Source organism: Paramormyrops kingsleyae, chromosome 21, assembly GCF_048594095.1.
Source record: "Paramormyrops kingsleyae isolate MSU_618 chromosome 21, PKINGS_0.4, whole genome shotgun sequence".
NCBI classification, from domain to species: Eukaryota; Metazoa; Chordata; class Actinopteri; order Osteoglossiformes; family Mormyridae; genus Paramormyrops; species Paramormyrops kingsleyae.
This window is the reverse complement of record NC_132817.1, coordinates 7,222,410-7,238,364: the sequence shown is the minus strand read 5'-3', so window position 1 is coordinate 7,238,364 and position 15,955 is coordinate 7,222,410. Positions and strand designations below refer to the sequence as shown.

The following is a 15,955-nucleotide window of genomic DNA, read 5'->3' as shown; positions in this document are numbered from 1 at the left end:
GCACCCCTCCCCCGCCACACACACACACAAAAACTTTAGAAAGTTCATTGTGGGGTTCTCTTCCCCTCTCAAGTGCCACGGGGCCTTTGGGGACCCCAGTGTCCAGGGCCAAAATTTAATCCCAGTCTAGTCCTGGCCCACGCAGACTTAGTCTGAAATTTTCCTCTCCTTAATTTCAGTGGTATGAGGTCTACACATATAATCATATCATCAACGTGTTTGGTTTAACACCACCTGACTCTTTGAACTGTGGCGCTAAGGTAAACCGCAGCGCTAGCGAGTGCATGTCTGTCAGCACGTGTGTGTCTGTGTGTGTGTGTGTCTGTGTGTGTGTGCACCCACGCACCAGAAAGCCAGGCCTCTGCAGGCCGCCAACACACGCTTTTATTAGCAATTCGCTTTGTATGCTGCTTTTCTGAAGTGAGATGGGTTAAACCACTTGTTTACTTGCTAAACCAATTATTCCTTAATTTTTCACAGAAATCTGCATGCCTGCCAGCCTGCTGTTGGCCACGGTTTCAGACCCCGGGCTCCGCTGCCTCAAAACAAGCACAAAAGATGTTAAATGACATTTAATGTTTCCACAGCTTCTTAGCGTCTGTCTATGACACATATGAATTCCAGGGAGGCCAAAACTAAATGCGTTGTTTAGAAATTAAAGCAATTCCAAGCTTTGGAAAAAAAAACATTATACAATGACGAATGGACTGACAATGACGCTAGATGACGACTCTCCTATAATCTTATTATAACAAAAATACAAAACTTAGTGGAACTAATGTAGCTCATGCATTGTGAGCCCAATGTTTTTTTTTTTGTTTTTTTTTTTACTATGTTTCGTTTTATTCTTCTGAAGTTAGATATGCCGCTTCAAATTAATCACAGGGACAGGAGCGCGTAGACCAGCCCTATTCAATAGGCGGCCCACGGGCCAAAACCGGCCCATCAGTCATTTTGGACCGGCCCGCTGACTACCTCTTATTTATTAAATAGCTGCGATTTAACTGTAAGCGCGACAGTTTATAACATTTTACTTTCGCGCAGCTGTTTACGCTCTTGATGGAAGGTTTATGACAGTTTACAACAGCGGGAACATGTCGCATTCAAAAGAGAAAAGACGTAAGGTTGACAGCGAAAATAGAAAATTTAACAACGAGTGGACTGATAAGTATGCACACATACAAAATGCTGAGGGAAAACCCATGTGCCTTGTCTGTCTTGTCATATGCTCGGTAAATAAAGAATACAATGTGCGGAGGCACTTCAAGACGACTCACACTAACTTTGATAATGAATATCCCCCGGGCTCAGAGGCTCGACGGACAAAAATAAAGACACTGACACAAAACTACCAGCAAAGTTGTGTGGTTTTCACCCGAACCTGCACTTTGCAGCAGAAAGCTACAACAGCATCTCTCCGAATTGCATGGATACTGACTAAAAATAAAAGACCATTTACAGATGCTGAAACAGTAAAAGAATGCATACAAGCTGCTGTCGAGGAGGTGGTAACGGATGAAAAAGTGAAAGAGCAAGTTATATCTTCGATTAAATCAATCCCGCTGTCCGATACAACAGCTGCGAGAAGGGTGGACGTTTTAGCTACGGATGTTTTTGACACTCTTTTTAATCAACTGAGGAAGGCTGATTTCATATCCCTGGCTGTGGATGAATCCACAGACAACACGGATGTAGCTCAACTTTGTATGTTTGTGCGATTTTTCGATGGTCACTGTTTCAAAGAGGACATATTGGGATTAATACCACTGGAAGGGAATACAACAGGAGAAATACTCTTCCAGAAGATTGTTGATTTTTTTCAAGAGAACGGACTGGACTTGGAGCGTATCAACCTGCTTGTTACAGATGGTGCGCCCTCGATGGCAGGGAAGATCAAAGGACTGTCTGCACGGCTGTCTGCACTTGCACCAAAAATGAAATCGCTGCACTGCCTCATCCATCAGAGTGTCCTTTGCGCACAGTTAAGTGGTGAGTTGAAAAACACAATGAATTCTGTTATGGCTACAATTAACTTTATCAGATCAACATCTAGTCTCCAACACAGACTGTTTCGCAAACTTCTTGCTGATATGTCAGCTGAGCATGTTGACCTACTTTTGCATAACAATGTGAGGTGGTTAAGCCAGGGAAACTCACTCATGAGAGTCTGTGAACTGAGGAAAGAAATCATCACTTTCCTTCGTGAATGCAAGCACAGAAAGGCTGAAACTTTTCTGACCAACATGTTGGATGATAAATTTGTGTCTGAGATGTGTTTTTTATGTGATATCCTTCATCATTTGAATGTACTTAACCTGGGACTTCAGGGGAGAGAGAAAACAGTTGCTGATGTGGTTGAAAGGCTAACTGCTTTTCAAAATAAACTGGATATTTTTTCATCTGATCTCAGTAGCAGACTGCTGCACTTTCCAACCCTCAGTGGCTTCATCAAGTCATCACAAAGTGGTAAAGTCACAAAGGTCATGTCAGACTTTCTGGACCATTTGAAACACAACTTTGCACAGAGATTCAATGACTTTGACATTCCCAAAGAGTTGCTGCATGTTGTGAGGAACCCTTTCACCAGCACACCCAATACTTCCCCCAAAGCAGCAGAGTTCCTGAAGTTGCATGGCATTGATGAAGGTCCCCTGCAACTTGAAATGATTGAAATGCAAGCATCATGTGAATTAAAGGATGTCCTTCAGGAAAAAAGCTGCACAGAACTTTGGACAAAGCACATTGTCCCAGAAATGTTTCCAAACATGAAAAAATTGGCCATGTGTGTGTTAACAATGTTTGGATCAACATATACATGTGAATCATCCTTCTCTCACATGAATGCCATAAAAACAGAAAATCGGATCTCCTTGACAAATGAGCATCTGCATCATTGTTTGCGGATTGCTGTCACCCCATATGAACCTAACTTTTCTCGTCTTGCTCTGTCAATGAAGTGTCACTTTTCTCATTAGAGATAGATCAAAATGCCCTGTAGTATGAAGACTAGACACACTTTTGTTTCCTTTTATATGCTTTAAAAGTCAGCAGTTTGTTTGTGATTTTTTTGAAGTTATGTTTGTTCTTATTTGTACAATATGATATCGTTATTACTGTTTATGTGAGTTTATGACTGTGACATTTGCTCTTATTTGCACAAAATTGTAATTATTGTTTTCTAGGCTTTATTTTATTTAAGCAAAAGCAAATACTGTCACTGTGAGTTTGTGACTCAGATGTCTGTTAAAATTAAAGCTGGCTATGTTTTGCAGTTTTTATTATTTGCACTAGAAGCCAGTGGTTAATGCTATTTGACTCATTTAAATAAAATGTTGAAAATGCAGTGGTGCTTTGTATTAATGGGGTACAATACAAGAAATACAGAGAAATGTGCGGCCCACTGGCAAAAGCCGTATGACAATTTGGCCCAATGAAAAATCTAATTGAATACCCCTGGCGTAGACTTAATTAATTACACCGCAGCCGCTATAGGCATCACTACATGTCCGGCTCTCCGCTCGCAGACGTTTGTGATCCGGTCTCTTCTAAGTGATGCCCTGCGGGAAGCAGCTTTGTTTTTGGTTTCCCAGTTTATAGCCAAATAATGGATTTGCATGTAGTTTCAATAAAAGCACTGTAAGTGTCTGTTGACCCGCGGGTCCTCCGCGTCTTGCGGACCCTCGGAAACTCGGCGAGGATGTGATTTCACTGTGCGTTGAAATTATTTAATTTCGATCACATTTGATCAGAGTCGAGGGGGAAAAAAGCAGGAATGCTTTAAGGAAATTAAATCGAATGTAGAAATGTGTCTTCAATTTGCAGTGAGTAATAAGTTTAAGCCCCGTATCTCACGATGGAAAAGCAGCGTTAATGATGTCACAGCTTCCACGGCCTAACGTTCCCACCGGCCGAAGAAATCCGAACCTGAACGCGAAAGTGGAGGAGCTACAAACGGAATCGCGGGCAAGTATCCAACAACAGGAAAAAAACTCTATCTACCTGTCACCAGCTTTCAACGGAGTTCATGTTTTTTTTTCCTTTAATATAAGGTGATCGTACAGGCATTTGCATTATCCAGTTTGACCTGAAGGGGGAGTGCTTCATCTCATAGCTATAAAACCACACCAAACCCACCTAAAATTTCATTACAAACTGTTAAAATGCCATTCCTACTTCCCCTTGAAAATCTGTGGTTGATTACATATGTTGTAATGGAAAATCTGTATTGGTGACCCGCAGCCCCCCCCACCCTCCCCCCAGTTCAGCTACTATGCCCTACTTGACGTAGCACTTCGGGAACTCGATCCCAAAGAAAAGGGGCAGAACGCATAACAGCGCCTCAACTCGCAGCCGCCAGGAATCGGGAGGTTGTTCCATTGTACGCCTCCCGGGGGCCGTGACCCGTGCAGGCTCTACATACGCGTGACTCGCCGTCTGGGCATGTCTGTGTTCCGTACGGCCGTCGCACCTCAGAGAGGCTGTGCGATTTGATGTCTCTGTTGGACGCCTTGGAAAATCCAGCTGTTTTTTTTTAAACTCCTGTAGATCCAGGGAGAGGGACGTGCAGCTTCTTGCCTGCGCAGCCAGCTTGTGTTTCAGCTATGCCGGCGTTTGAATACCCGCGAGCTGCAGACAGATCCTCCTCCCGCTCCTGCTGCCTCGCGGAGGAGGGACCAGTGAGCGAGCGTCCCCCACAGCCCCTCGCACCTTCACCCCATCTCAGCTTGGTCCCTCAGGAGCGTTCGAGAAACCATGATGGTACCATCTGCAGCCTGGACATCGGTATTGCCTCATAAATGAGACATGTGTGACTATGCGAGCTCTCAGCAGCTGGGACAGGACAGTTTACTAACTTACAGCGATTGTCATGACAACCATGAAGATTACGATGTGAGCAGCACCAGGACGTAGTAGAAGGCTTTTTGAGCTTTTCTGTGATACAGGACTTGGTTGATCATTGCTATAAAGCATGGCCTTAATTGTGGCCAGGAATGTGTTGTATTCAATCATTAAATCACAGCTATACATAATCCAGATGATATCTTAACAATTTGGAACAGGAAGCTAAACTGTCACCATGGTGACAGATGCAACTTACTACAGGCCACAATCAATATGGACTCCAGGCTCAAGTAGGGCTGCCCCACTGTCTTGTCCTTTTAACCTCTCCTTTGATAAGCATCCAATGCTTGTGGCTCTTGCTTTTTCCTGAATACCTTCCAACCAATCAGATAAGCTGAAAGACATTTCACATTTACGGAAACGTGAGTTAATGAACGCCAAAGGTAATGGCCCCCAATGACGTGCGCTACGTCGCTAGATCTTGTCGGAGCATCTGAACTGCACCGGCCGCCCGGCCTCAGGGAATCATTCCTGTCCGGAGAGGGAATGGCAGCCTCTGTGTGGGAGGGGCAGCGGAGGAGGGTCTTCAAACGATTAGCTGAGCGCTCGCTCTGCGGTGTAAAATCAAATTAGGGCGCGGAGGAGCGACCTGGGGCTGAGCCAGGAAAAACAAAGCATAGCATCAGCCTCTCCGGTGGATTTTCTGCTGAGCCCAGCTTGTAAAAAAAAAAAAAAATCACAAAAGAGATGTGTACAATGAAATCACAAACATTGGAGATTTTCCACTTTTCCCAGATCAAAAGGCTGTTAGGGTGTAAATGATTTCAAAGCAGGATGATGCATTTTTGTAAGAGAGGGAGACGGAGCAGCGGGGCACAGATGGGAATCCAACACACATGGTTTCAATCGAGGGACGAGAGATGCGGACGACTCACCCAGCCTCTGACTGGAAGGCCGGGTAGCAGGTATGGACATGTGACTTAATGTCTCCCGAATTTTGTGGATAGCCATCAGATGAACCGGATGCACAAGTCCGCTAACATAAAAAGTAAATAAAAATCAGCCGTAATGGTCAATTTAAATTTGAATTCACGCTAAAGGCTGTTAGCCGCGGATTGTGGCTGACTAACAGCACGCCCCAGTATCCATCTGAAGCTAAAGACGATTACCCCGCAGGACAAACGCTTTCCAGTTTAGGAAAAGAGCGTAAAACTGAAACAGACAGAAAGCTACCGCAACCATGTCCATCCCCAGGCCTCACAACATCCATCACATCATGAGTGATTACACGCAGCGAGGGGTGAATAGAAGACCCCCCCACAAACACTCCCCTTTGATTATGCGGAACACAAACTCTCCTAAGTTGCTCTGGAGTGGAGCCCCCTGTCTGGCAAATTGAACGTGTGTAATGTCACAGGGATGTAATGTCACAGGGATGTAATGGCATCAGTTTCACGGCAACTCCAGATGGGGGCAGCAGACCCCTTCCATGGTGACCGCTGTCTGTTTATCCACATCGGGCACTGAAATCTAGGCACAAATGGGCGTCAAACGCAACTTGTAGTCTCTCTTTTCTAAGAGGTTAGACCTCAGAGAAAAAAAAAACATTCCGCCCAGTAGGGGGCAGTATAACGCTGGACTCAATCCACTTCTACCATGCAGTGAATTAATCACCACTGAAGGATAAAAACTGATAAAAACGGCTGATATTTTCCACGGCAGCCCAAACTGCGACTGCACACTGCAATAAAGCTCTTAAATGGAGTAACAGGAATACTAACATTTAAACGGCCTGCTGGTGCGTACAGGGTGGCATGCATTACGCACACACACGCGCGCACACACACCCTCGCACGCACTTCTGCGGAGGACAGCGGGATAGTGTGTAAAGAGATGCTAAGGCACGTTCCACTGGGCCACACGCAGGGCCAGCTGAACATAACGACCTCTAAACAGGCCTATTTTAAGCCATCCTCTGAGCACAATCTGACCTCTTTCAGTTTCCTGTTAGCCTTTTGTGCCTCTTGAAGAAAAAAAATAAAAAATGAGACAGCAGGAAGCAGTAATTAGCCATATGAATGTTACACCTTACACAAGTCTTAGCGTCTTTAGCGTCTGCCTTGGTGAGGGTGGGTAGGAGTGAGGAGAACTGGTGATGCTCTTTTCCATGTTTTTTTTGGGGGGGGGGGGGGCAGAATGAGGCCAGGGACCACAGAGACGACATCACGCTTGCTGTCCCTGTTTGGGGACATGGACAGTTTGCATGGCGGTGATACGCCACAATTTGGTTTGCCTGTTAATTTTTCCTGTGGGCTCATTTTGAGTAGGATACCTTGGGGCCAAATGAAGTAGCATTTTCGTGTTTATCTTAATGAGGTACATCATTCTTCACTTATTTCAATCAATGAAAAAAAAAATTATCTTTGGATATTTTCTCTACCTTGATGCTATGTTTCTCTAACAATTTATAAACAGTATATATGCATCTGTCATTTTGTGGAAACAGATTTTTTTCCCCCAATTGCAAAAAAAAAATAATATAAAAAGCTTTTTATAAGTCTATTCATCGTGTAACGATTGGTCTCACTATGCTACCTGCCAGCATTATCTATTTGCTTTACACGCCTGAACACACATTCAACCAGTTCAGGTCAAGTAGTTTGCTAAAAGCTGTGTTTGTGGGACTGGCCTTTTTCTCAAGCGTCAGAAGTCAATGAATGTAACCTTTAAACCCTGAAAACATGGAAAAATTGCAGATGAAGAGGGTTTCGAATTAATGCTCAGGGAGTCTGGGCCGCCCTTAAAATGTACCAGAGCCCAGTTTTGTTAACTCTTCAAAATCAAGTCGACTATTTAATGTAGGTTAAGGAATTAAAGGTTTCTATTAATAATATCACATGAATTGTAAATGCGAAGCATTTTTTATGAATTCGGTAAAGTTTATCTCCACAAGTAAAGGCAACTTGAATTTACCGCATTATTTATAGTAATTAAACGCCACCATTTTCCTTTCACCCACATTTAGCCCCAGAGGGCGATTATTGGAACTAAAGAAGCAGGACCTCTGAATGGAACCATCGGGATGCATCATACAGTGTAACGGGGAATGGGTACCCCTCGTCAGCCGAACCTTGCTGCGTTACTGGGTGTTTGAAGATGCGGACACCCCAGAGAGACGGCAGGCCTAGATAGCATTAAATCTTAGGGGATCTTTGTTCTGCTCCTTCTGACTCACCAGCTGGGAAAAAAGCAAGCAAATAAACGGGATTCCGTGCATATGGGAACTGTCATTGTTTCTCAAAGAATGCAAAAATATTTACACTGCAGATCACGAAGTATCCAGTCTGTAGTTTATTTGGATGGAGGGGGACTCTCGTGTGACTTCAGACTTGTGGAAGTCCCATCTAGGCCTAGCTGCTGTACAACATTTCTGATTTACTACGCAAAGCAAGTCTGGAATTCCATCTTAGGCCATGCATCGTGTGAATAATTTTGAGTAAAATTAACAAAGGCTCTCATTATTTTTAAAGTTTAAGATAAACATTTGTCAGTTACACATTCCAGCTAAGTGTCTGTCCCACATCAGGCCTTTAGCAACAAATGCATATAGAGTTTATTACATTATATGAAAACGACAGTTCTAGAAAATATCCCAAGCCTATATTATGGCAAAAAAATAATTCGATTTGTACTTTTTAAAACTTTGTTGTCCCGTTTTTTTTTTCTTCGCAGAAAAACGTCAGCAAACGTCTGAAAGTCATGAGAAAAACGTTTAAACTATGATATTTATTTTTAAAGTTTCTACAAAAAATATCATGAGTAAACTGTTCAATAATTTTAAAATGTAGTCTGAAAAAGCCGTAATATATATCGTTTGGTTTTCGGAGATTAAGCAAAATCTTAAATTAACTGTAGGACGTTTTATTTATTGGGATATATCTGCTAAACGCCAGTTTAAATAATAAAAAAATGGGTGCTCGCCGACCGCTGCTTGTTTATTACAAATATTACGGTAAAAGGGGGCGGTCTTCGCTCACATGTGCGCCGAGACATAATTGACATGGCGGAATCTCCCAAAGAGCGGTCTAGCAGTGGGCAGACGAACTGGGGATTGCCAAAATCTTAACTGGGGGGAAAAGTGGAGATCTGCCGCTCTTTTGAAGATAATTTTATTGCAGCGAGGTAAGGAAATGACGCTTTTTTGAGCTCACGGTGTCTGGGAAGCGGCCGAAAGTGACATTTAATGTAGACATAAAAGAGATATTTCGAAGTTACGGAGTTCTTAAAATTAACTGCTTGGAGCAACATGACGCCGGTAGTCTAAAGTTTGCTAAGAGCAGGAGGAAAAGTGGGGGGAAACTTAGAGAAACGAAACTTAGAGTTAATTATTAATATACAAAAGATGTCTCGGTGTTTGATCGAAAGCAGACGTGGTGTGTGATCGTTTCGATCGCATTTAAAAGTCCGTCTGGAGCGGGTTATGGTGCTGTATGAACTGCTAGATGCACAAGAGAAACCATTTGTTTTTATATTTTTGGTTTAGACTAGCAGAGTGCACGATTTATGTATTTTTGTAACTTTAGAGAGAAGCGCAGTCTGTGATTTATTTCTTGCGGTCTTCCAAACTTGTGCGTCGCTCTTTAAGTTTTGCTTTGGCGCTGGATCAGTGTGATGATTTTTTTCTTTTTTTTTTGTAGAGAAAATTCGGGAAAGGAAAGCGATTGTGTCTTTGCTAAATACCCCTAATAAAATGCACTCCCCGACTCTGCGTTTTGTGTAAGCATCACCTCTTTTTGTTGAGAGACCATTCTTTGGCTTTGTTAAAAAACGACAGTGCAATAACAGCAGAAGCTGTTTAGGGGATTCAGGGAGGTGCGAAGTGTCCGTGAGGATACGCTGGAGCTGGCGATGTGGAGGGGATGTGCTGAACTCCATCATAGCCTAGTAATCCAGAGAGTCGGGATCCTGCTCAAAGAGCGACTTGTCTCCAAGTTCCTAAAGTATGAACTTCGCTGTCCCACTTTGGATTTAGCCTGGGATCTTTTTTCTCTCTAACTTTTTAAAGATTCCTTCGCCTTTCCGCATTGGCGGTGTCATATATAATAATATATTGCATACATAACAAAACTTTAACAAAAATATTCAGTGTTATTTTTGTATTTTTTTTTTTTTACTTTACACACTTTTTATTGCATAATGGCGAAATCGGTGAAGTTAGCATTGATGCATTAGGCTAACAGGCGTGAAAGCGCGGAAATGACCGGTGTTTTTGTTGCACTAAGTATTAGTGTGAGGCGCCCCCACCCCCCACCAGCCGCCCTTACTGCCATGTGTCGTTCAGGTGAGGCTTATTTAATGGAGGCATTTATTGAGGAATGCATAGCCTCGAGGCTTTTTTTTCTTTCTCTTCCTTCTCGAAGATTTAGTCTGGATCCAGGGGCCAGATTGGAGAAGAGAAACATCATCGGAGGCGAGCAGCAGAAATGTGATCTTAAATATATGACGTCAGATGAAATTCCGCAGCGGAAAGGCGAAGCCCCCCCCCCCCCAGAATAACCCTGCCACCTACCCCCCCCCCCCCTCCGCGCCAGCTTTTCATGACGACTTACAACAGCTGACTGCACCCCCCCTTCCCCCGCTGCGACGTTTAATCAAGAGAAATTATCTATGCAGAAGAAAGTCTTATTCCTTACCGGAGGAGGTGCGCTTTTGTCTCGCTAAGTCCGTCTGACGTGTTTTTTTTCCTGGCGTCTTGGAATATGCTATTTATTATCCTAGACGCGCCGCATGAACTGTTCTTATTGCATTATAGTCGTTCATCCTCTTGGCTATTTTTGTGGTTAAAAATTATACTTAGTCACATTGTAACCAGAAATCGTATTTTTAGCCCAAGAAACAATATAAAACGTATGGTGTCAGTGGGTGAAGGTCTCTTGGAAGACGCACTTGCCACGTAGTGTTTGACTTTACTTGGAAGGATTTAGAGAGAGGTTGGAATACTTTTTTTTTTTTTTTTGTCCAGTGCAAACTATACGTGGATGTGCAAAGTATAGCAATGATACTAAGGCAGTTGATGATAGCATTTCAAAATTAATGTGAGGGAGAATAAAAGGTAGTTACAAACAAAATGTACGTTCTCCGACGCAAACTTTCACTTGTGACCGTTATTATTGAAAATTCAGCCTAGGAGCACTTGATAGATTTATACTTGTGGTGTATTATGTGGGTGGCTTTTACGTGGCTTTGGATGCTAAATAATTGTACATGTAATGTAAATGTGAATCGGTATCCTATGCCGTTTCCCCGCACACACACACACCTGTCAGGAAGCTCGCTCAGTCCTGTGAATACAGTGGCTTTATTTGGGGACTTGAGTGTGTTTTTACAGCACAGTTCACCCACTGGTAGTGGCTCCTGTTTGGCAGCCTGAGACTGTCCAGCTTCTATCTGAAGGATTGAACTGCGACTGTGTGCACCACCTCTGGGTCTGCCGGGGGGGGGGGGCTGCGTGCAGACCCACTTAAAGGGTGAGAGTGAAAGGGTGTTGTTTGGGCCTCTTGTTTGGTTTCGGGTCCGGGAATGTCCGCTGCGGTGTGAGCACCCGGACGCTTGGCCTAGCATGCACGCTAAATGCACTGAATTGGTCCTTGGGGCGTGCCTGTAATAGAAGACTTTGTTCCCTGCATGCCCTGGAAAATAAAAGCTGGAAGTTTTAATTTGGCACGCTGTGCCGTGGGGCGTCCACGGATTAGCCGGGAAGCATTGTGCCTCCGTCGCAAAATAGGTCTCGAGACGCTCGTCTGGATGTATTAAGCTGACACTCAGAGTATTTTACAGCGTATACTTAACACCCTGGATGTTTTACTCGGTACGATATACGTTGCCTGTAGTAAAATATTAAGGGTGTCGGGCTTTTATCGCAGACACGCTGTGCTCTGGCTCCGTCGAGCTTTCTGTGGGGCTATGTTTTGAACCAGATGATTTCCTGTCGAGAGGAAAAACCTGTAATGTTTGAGTCAAGAAAAGATTATAAGACGACCCAAGGCCAATGGGCCTTTTGCTGAGCCTTTTTAACGGCGACAGGCTGCTCACCGCATAAACAGAGCTCCTTTGCGTGTAATGCTGCTCTGTTCGGTGTTAAAAGGTGCCACTGTTAGGGTTTCGGCGGTTGTGGACCCCAGCGGGGTTCTGCAGTGTGAGTGAGTGTGTGTGTGTGTGTTTCCCCCCCTCCCTTCCTCATGTGGAGTACTTTTTAAGACGTGGATGTTGGCGCCGTGCCCTCCGCTACCTCCCGGCCTGTCCTCTCTCGCTCTCCCACGCGGCTGCGCGGCCCTGTTTCCCCCAGAGCGCGGACGCCCGTGCTGGTATCTTCGGCAAGCTGCCGCTTGACCGCTGCTCTCCGGTGGCACGTCTCTGTCTGCCTGGTGGGATGTGTCCTGCCTCTGTGGGTGGGGCCAATGGTGGTGGGGGTAGGATCAAAGCGTTTGTGAACCTTAGTTCCATTTCCATGGATATGAAACTAACACCTAATAATTTGTATTAATGGCAATAGTCATTTGTAGTAATTTATAATTATGGCACAAGAAATTACACTGACATCATGATAATGGTTTTGTTTGTTATCCCCCAGCATGCTTGAACATCTTTGTCAGTCCGTATTTGCAAATCCCTCCATTTTTCTTGCATCCAGTGCTGATTGGTGGGCCTGGAGCTCACAGCCCGAGGTGGGGGACAACCAAGATGGGATGCCTATTTTTTTGACGATCACTCTTAAAGCAAAAGAGCCATAAATGAAATGCTTCCGCTCTCCGCGAACAGTGAGAATCTGCAAGCCCTTTTCCCGAGTTCTGGCCAATTCTGCGATCCATCGTGATTAAAGGACGACAGCGATGTTTCACAAATACGCCCTGGCTCTCTTTGTGTCCCTGTGGCTGCTAATTGGCTTATCCTCAGGACCCTCCTGGGGGGGGGGGGGGGCAGCACTTGTCTGGTTCTGTCTGAATTCCTGCACGTTTATGTGTCCTGGGTGTGTGTGTGTAAGTATTCCGATGCTTCCCCATCTGAACTCTGGACACTGGACAGCCATTTTCTGGAGCACAGTGATGATGTCATCTCCCTGCGACACCATGACTGTCCCCTCCTGTAGCCCTTCCTAGAGCGACGGTTCCGACTATGTGCTGATGTCCTATGGTGATTTGCTGTGCCGCTGTTTGGTGGTATGGGTGCCTTGAATCCCCTGCAAGGAATTATGTGACTTGAACAGCTCTGAATGATCTCTGTAGGCCAACAAAGGGCCCGTTCCATTGACACTGGTGGCCGCGCCCAAACTGGCATGGTCCCGCCGCTGCGCGGGGGTGCTGCTGGGGCGCATGGTCTCTGCAGGCCCGCCTCCCTTTGATGGTCGTGACCTGCCCCGCGGAGGAATTCACCGTTTGATGTTGGGCTTCTTACAGACTAATATTTGCCCATTGTGCTGAGTTTTTTGTTGTGCTCCTCGTCAGTCGTTGACAATTTGATGACGAGATAAGGGGGTGACCCCTGAAGGTCCTTCTGTGGGGTCTGCAGGCTCTACGGGAATGAGAGGGTCATAAAAAAATAAAAAAGCTAGAGATACCGGGGGTGGGGGAGCGGGTAATATGAGGGTTCGCCTGGGCGTGTCTGGGCAGCGACCTGATGTTTGCGGCCTGGGAGAATCGGGACCCAGTCTCCACTGTCCTGTAAGTCCTGCTAAATCGTAGCGCTCAGCCCACTTTGGCGCAGAAGCAGGGCTGCAGTCCCAGAACTTGCAGCAGCCTCCATAATATCGCATCAGTCATCATTCGAAAAAATGCGGTCTACTTTTACTTTTGGTTAGGGGCCTGTGAGCCCTGCTGCCCCCTACAGGCTGGTGTGGGTAGTGTGAGTGGCATGCCCATGCACACCTTGCCATTGCTGTCTTGCATATCAGCAACTTCCTCCCCCTTAAATTCCCTCCTTCCTGCTGCTCGCATTGAAGCTGAACCTCCATCTAACCATTCAACCCCTGCCCCCCCCCCCCCCCAAAGCCCAACAGGGGAGTCAGATCTCTAGGCCTGAATGAGGGTGAGGAATTTGACCCTGCAACCTCAAAAGGGGGGGTGGTGGGTGTCCATTCTTGAGTATTTACCCCCCTTTGCAATTTGGGATAGGTGGTATCCCACTTGAGTGTGATGGTGTTGACCCCTCCCCCCCCCCATCCTGAGGAGGGGTGATATTTACAGTAGTGTCCCCTCAGCTAGTCAGGGTACACAGAGGTCATGGGAAAGGTGGCTGCTGGCGGTGACCGGCCTTCTCTGCTGAGAGGGAAGGGCGCGGAGCTGGCAGGAGCGTCGGGGAAGGGGCTGCGGAGCCGGCAGGAGCGTCGGGGAAGGGGCTGCGGAGCCGGCAGGAGCGTCGGGGAAGGGGCTGCGGAGCCGGCAGGAGCGTCGGGGAAGGGGCTGCGGAGCCGGCAGGAGCGTCGGGGAAGGGGCAGGAGCGTCGGGGAGGGCCGCGGAGCCGGCTCACTATCGAGCTGTTCCCAGGGACGAGGGGGACGCCGCTGCCACTGCCTTCGCTTTTATTACCATGTGGGAGAAGAGTGCCTTAAATCAATTTCTATAGACTATAAATAAATATGTCCTTCATATCTAAACCGTATCACTACCATACATGTGAACAGAACAATGCTTTATCATTTCTGTATATAGCATATCATTAAAATGTTATACTTTATCTATATAGGAATGATACCACTAGGATTCCTGTGTCCATGACTGATGCACATAGGAATGACAGCAGATTATAAATATCGCTCGTATATAAACGGTATCATCTCAGGTATGTGATGCATGATGTTGGGCTGATGCACTGTATATAAATGAAGGACATTTATAAACTGTGTCATTGCTATCGTCCCAAAACACCCGGCGCGTCTGACTTCGTGCTGAGATTTTAGACTCTTTTTGTTTCGTTCTTGGCTCGATTGCTTCTGTCCGCTGGAGTTGGTCCATCTGCAGAGTTCGTAAAGTCATGTCTGATGCAGAGGTTTTCAGGTTAATAGCTGGTGTGTTTTTGGGTGCTCCTGCCGTGGCTGGGGGTGGTTCTAAGCCACTGCTTCGTGTGGGCGAGGAGGAACCAGCGTGGGTGGGCGTGTCCTCTTTGGCGGTGGGTAGGAGAGGTGACTTTGGAATTATCAGGTTGTCCCATTGGATTGTGTGGGGGGGTGGGGGTTACAGGGTTAGAGCTGAGCTGGCCCTTTCCTATCCTGGGGGGGGGGGCGAATGCCGGGGGCACAGACGGTAACGGAGCCATGCTGAGGTAGGAGCAGGCAGGGGGAATCCTTCAATGAAGATTCAGCTACCTTGTGGGGTGGGATGGGGACAAACAAAAGTTTAAACGTCTGACCTTTCACTGGTCCAGAACACATTCCACAGTCTGAGGTGCCGGGGGGTGATAAAGGAGCTGCGGGGTGGGGGTGGGGGGGCTTTAAACGTTAAATGATTCACAGTTGGTGTGACTCCTCACCCTAGAGCTGACATTCGCGCCTTTGATCAGCGGGTATCATCGAGACTGACTTTACGAGGGCCGATTTAGGCTGGAGCCTGCGCACCTGTAACTGCCGACAACCGCCTGTCTCTGTGCCCTTTAAGGGCCAAAATTCGACTGTGACGATGAGAATGGGCCCCGAACAGAGAGCTGTTTGTTACCCTGGAGGCTCCGCGCCATGCCTTCGGGGAATCATGGGAAGGCGAGCTCTTTCGAACCCGCAGCGTGTCTTATCTCGGCTGTGTTGCTCCCTAAACAATGAGTAAGTGAGAAGATTGATTGCTCTTGCTAATGCTCCTCTCCTTTCTGCTGAATCTTGTCTAGCGTCACTGCCTGGTGTGGTTGAAGCGCACTCCCATCGAGCTGGGACCCAGGGCAGGGGAGTCGTGTCTGTATTTTGGTGTATAAGACGTGGGCGCTCGCTGGCCGCCTGCCAGCTGTGTGAATTGAATGCCTATTGGACCACATCTCCTCTCGTCCGCCACCCTCCCCAGCGAGACTTCATCTGTGGGCCCGTGAGCAGCCGGCACCCGACCGTGGCGAAGGGGGCCGACTCCTCTGGACTCAGGAA

General features: G+C 46.3%; 1 protein-coding gene across 2 annotated transcripts in view; it reads left to right on the top strand.

Annotated features, from left to right (window-relative positions):
* Window positions 1–8,886: 8,886 nt before the first annotated feature.
* fndc3ba (fibronectin type III domain containing 3Ba) overlaps window positions 8,887–15,955 on the top strand; it is an 85,372-nt gene continuing 78,303 nt past the window's right edge. For both annotated transcript variants that reach the window (XM_023824424.2, XM_023824423.2), the window contains exon 1: window positions 8,887–9,024. The gene's annotated coding sequence lies outside the window, so the exon portion shown is untranslated. The remainder of the gene's footprint in view (window positions 9,025–15,955) is intronic.